The 4,712-nt window shown below is 51.0% G+C and overlaps 1 pseudogene; it reads left to right on the top strand.

Moving 5' to 3' along the window:
• Positions 1-315: 315 nt before the first annotated feature.
• LOC102502773 (DCC-interacting protein 13-alpha-like) overlaps positions 316-4,712 on the top strand; it is an 11,560-nt pseudogene continuing 7,163 nt past the window's right edge.

Genomic DNA, 4,712 nt, shown 5'->3' with positions numbered 1-4,712 from the left:
GAAGGACCAAAGTATAGGACTTACTGAGGCTGCTTTTTGCCTAGGCAGGTGTGCTTTGAACCCTTCCCCTCAGCTGCAACCCCCTGCCTTAAGCTTCTAAGATCGACTAGCCAGCAGTACTGAGAGACAGCGTGCATGCAAAGCACCCTGAGACTCAGACTTCTAGCTACTGTTTTTGTGCTGGTGTGATTTGAACCCTCCCCACCACATCCCTCTACCTTCAGCCTGGTGGTGCAGAAGCCAATGGTAGAGTGAGAGAGAATATGCATGCAGCATGTCTCAGGCTTCTTGGTGCTTTTTTTTTTGCCAATGCAGGTAGGTGTGCTTTGGACCATCCTTCTTGCCTCTGTGCCATTGCACCACCTGCCCCCATCATGCAGGAGACAGTGGCAATGAGAGAGCAAGAAAGACCAAGTTAGTACAGAAGGACAGTGCATCTCAGATTTCTTGCTGCTGTCTTTTGTCCAGAGTGGTGCTTTGGGCCTCCCACCCCTCGTGTCCCTCTGATTTAAACCACCATGGTGAACAAGTCGCTGACAGTGAGAGAGACAGAGTGAGCACAGAAGGACTGGGCATCTCAGACTTCATGCTGCTGCCTTCTGCCTGTGCCGGCGTGCTGTGAACCCTCTTCTCCCAAACCCTTCTGCCAAAAGTCCCATGGTGCAGGAGACAGTCACAGCAAGACAATGAGTACAGAAAGGTCATGTGTTTCATACATCGTGCTGCTGCCTTTGGCCTGCAGAGATGGACTTTGGACCTTCCAACCTCTGTGCCTCTGCCATAAGTTGCTAAGGTACAGGAACCTGTGGCAGCAAGAGAGTGAGTATGTGCAGGGGGACCACATGTCTCAGACTTCTTCCTACTCCCTTTTGTTGTGCAAGTGTACTTTGTACCTTCCCCGTGTACTTTGGACCTTCCCCCTCCACACACCTCCGCCATAAGCCCCCATGATGCCAAAACCAGTGGCAGTGAGAGAGAGAAAGAGAGAGAGAAAGAGGAAGTGCAGAAAGACTGCATATCTCTACTTCTTGCTGCTGCCTTTGGCCTAGGCAGGTGTGCTTTGAACCTTGTACACCCCTCTACAAACCTTCCCACATAAACCCCCATGGTGCAGGAGCCATCAGCAGCAAGAGTGAGCACAGACGTTAACACACATCTCAGACATTTCACTGTTTTCTTTTGCTTAGCAAGTGGGCTTTTGACCCTCTCACCCCGCCCTTCTTCACTTCAAGCTCCTAAGGTGCAGAACCCAGCAACGGCAAGAAATAATGAAAATGAGCCTGATCCTTCAGGTATCTCAGATTTTTTGCTACTGCATTTTGCCCACACCTGTGTGCTCTGAACTCTCCCCACACAGTGTTCCTCTGCCATAAGGCACCAGTAGCAGGAAGCCAGACTGATTACAGAAGACCTGGGTGTCTCAGACTTCTTGCTGCTGCCTTTTATCTGCACAAGTGTGCTTTGAAGACACACACACATGCACACACACACACGGCCCTATACCATAAGCTCCTAAGGTGCAAGTGTTAATGGCAGAAGAAAGAGAGACAGAGAGAGATGTAAAGACTGCATGTGTCAGACTTCTTTTTGCTGATTTTTCCTTCAGAGGTGTGCTTTGGGCACTAATACAACCCCTTAAGCCTTAAGCCACTATGGGCCAGAGCTGGCAGCATGGACAGAGAGACAGAGAAGAAAAGGACCTCACATCTCAGACTTCTTGCTACTGCTTTCTGCCTGGGAAGGGGTGCTCTGGACACCTCCCACACAAACTATGACCCTACACCACAAACCCCAATGGTACAGGTGCCAGTGGCAGTGAGAGAGAGCACAGAGGGACCATACATCTGACTTCCTGCTGCTGCCAGTTTCTTGCACAGGTGTGATGTGGTCAGCCCCTTCCCACCCCTAGCCCCATCCCTCCACCATAAGGCCCCATGGTGCAGAAGCCAGTCAGAGAGTGAGCACAGGAGGACTGCACATCTTGGACTTATTGCTGAGGTCTTTAGTCTACACAGTATGCTTTGGACCCTCCTGGCCACAAACCCTTCTGCCAAAAGCCCCCATGATGCAGGAGCCACTGGCAGCATGAGAGAGTGAGCAGAAAGTACTGCACATCTCAGACTTCTTGCTGCTGCCTTTTGCTGGTGCAGATGTGCTTTGGACGTTCCTCCCACCACCCCCAGCACTGGAGACCCTCCACTATAAGCCAATCCCTGGTCAGGAACCAGAGGCAAGGAGAGAGAGAGCACACAGGAGCACATGCTACTAACTTGGCCTGAATAGGTGTTCTCTGAAACTCCCCCATCCCCCCTCACACCTCTCAGTATGCCCCATGGTGTAGGAGTCAGCAGAAGTGAGAATGAGCTCAGAAAAAAATGTATGTCCCATAGCTCCTGCTGTTGACTTTTGGCTCCACGGGTGTTCTTTGGACCTCCATACCCCTGCTCCCCTTCACCTTTAGCCCCCAAGGTTCAGAAGCCAGTGTGAGAGAGAGAGAAAGCAGGACTGTGTGTCTCAGATGTGCTGCTGCTGCCTGTGGCACATGCTCCAGTGCTATCAACCTGGCATCCCGCCTCCATAAGTCGCCCTCCTGCAGGAACCAGCAGTAGCAAGATAGTGAGCTCAGAAGGAATGCTCATCCCAGGCTTACTGTTGTTGCCTTTTGGTTGCACAGATGTTCTTTGGATGCCCACACCCCTGCTCCCCTCTGCCTTAAGCCCCCATAGTTCAGGAACCAGCTGGAGAGGGAGAGAAAGAGAGAAAGAGAGAGAGAAAGAGAGAGAGAGAGAGAGAGAGAGAGAACTACAAAGCACCTCATGTTTCTAGTGGTTGCCTTTTGTAAATGCAGATAGTTTAGAACCTCCCCACCACCGCACCACTCCACCGTAAGCCCCATGTTGCAGAAGCCTGGGGCAGCAAGAGAATGAGCGCAGTAGGACCATGCACCTCAGACTTCTTGCTCCTGCCTTTTGTCCACACAGGTGTGCTTTGTATCTTGCCCCACTTTCAGTCCTTCTGCCATAAGCCCCCACAGTACAGGAGCTAGTAGAAATGAGAGAGAGAGTGAGTGAATAAAGGCTACATATCTCACACTTCTTGCTGCTGCCTTTTGCCTAGATAGGTACTTTAAACCCTGTCCTTCTGCCCTTTTCCACTTCCACCTTAAGCCCCCAGGGTGCAGGGCCCAGCAGCAGCCAGAGTGAGTAAGAGTGAGTCCAGAAGGACCAGGCATCTCAGACTTCTTGTTTTTGCCTTTTGCCCATGCAGGTGTTCTCTGAACTCTCTCCACACAGTGCTCTTTCACCATAAGGTGCCACAAAGAAAAGCCAGCAGCAGAAAGAGATCGAGTGAGCACAGAAGGACTGGGCATCTCAGAATCTTCCTGCTTTGCTTGTGGAAGTGTGATTTAGATAACTTCCTCACACACAGTCCTATGCTATAAGCTCCCAAGGTGCAGGAGTCAGTGGCAGCGAGAGATGGAGACAGTGTGACATAAGAACTGCTACATTTCAATCTTCTTGATTCTGCATTTTTCCTTCACAGGTGTACTCTGGATATTCCCTGCGCTGCACCCTTACACCTTAAACCCCCAGAGTCCAGGGCCAGCAGCACTGAAAGAGAGACAGAGAGAGAGAAAAAGGGCCCCATGTCTCAGACATCATGCTGATGCTTTCTGCCAGCATAGGTGTGCTTTGACATTTCTGCTGCATCACCCCCAGCATGCCTCTGCCATAAGCCCCAGGTTGAAGGAGCCAATGGCAGACAGAGAGCACAGCTGTGCATGCCCAGAAGGACAGCACATCTCAGACTTCTTTCTGGTACCTTTTGCCCATCGAGGTGTGCTTTGGGCTGTCCCTACACCTTGCCCCTCTACCATAAGCCCCAAGGTGTAGGAGCCAACAGCAGTGAGACAGAATAGAGTGATCTCAGAACTGCTGTGCTTCTCAGACTTCTTGCTGCTGCCTTTTGCCCACAAAAGTGCAAAAGGGCACTTTGGACCCTCTCTCTGCTGAAAACCCCATCATGGTGAGCCAGGGACAACAGATAGTGAGAACAGAAGGGAAGAGCATCTAAGTCTTCTTCCTTGTGCCTTTTGCCCATGCAGAAGTGCTTTAGACTCTCCACATCCCATGCCCCTCTAGTTGAAGCACCTAAGGTGCAGGAGTCAATAGCAAGCTTCAAGAGAGACAGAGAAGGAGAGCGAGTGCAGAAGATAATGTGTCTCAGACCTCTTGCTGCTCCCTTTGGCAAACCTAGGAGTGCTTTGAAATGCCCTCCACCACTCTGCCCTCCAGTATAAGCCTCCATGGTGAAGAAGCCAATGGCAGTAAGACAGTGAGAGTGAGCACTGACTTCCAGACTTTTTGTTGCTGCCTTTTGCCTGCAGAGTTTTGCTTTGGAACAGTCTCCTCCATATCCTCTGCCATAAGCCCATATGGTGCAGAAGCCAGTGGTAGTAAGAGAGAGAGTAAATGCAGAAATACCTTGGATCTCAGACATGTAGCTGTTGCCATTTGCCTACATGAGTGTGCTTTATACCTCCTCCCCCTCCTGCCCATGCTTCCTTAAGCCCACCTAGCAGGAGCCTGGAACAGTAACACAGAGAGAGAGCATGAGTGCAGGGCCTCATGTCTCAACAGTTCTTGATGCTACCTTTAGCCTGCACAAGTGTGTTTTTCACCTTTGCCATTCCTTCGTCCCCTCTGCCGTCA

The sequence above is a fragment of the Tupaia chinensis genome, unplaced genomic scaffold (genome assembly GCF_000334495.1).
Source record: "Tupaia chinensis unplaced genomic scaffold, TupChi_1.0 Scaffold140745_1, whole genome shotgun sequence".
NCBI classification, from domain to species: domain Eukaryota; kingdom Metazoa; phylum Chordata; class Mammalia; order Scandentia; family Tupaiidae; genus Tupaia; species Tupaia belangeri.
This window is presented reverse-complemented; position numbering and strand designations above follow the sequence as displayed.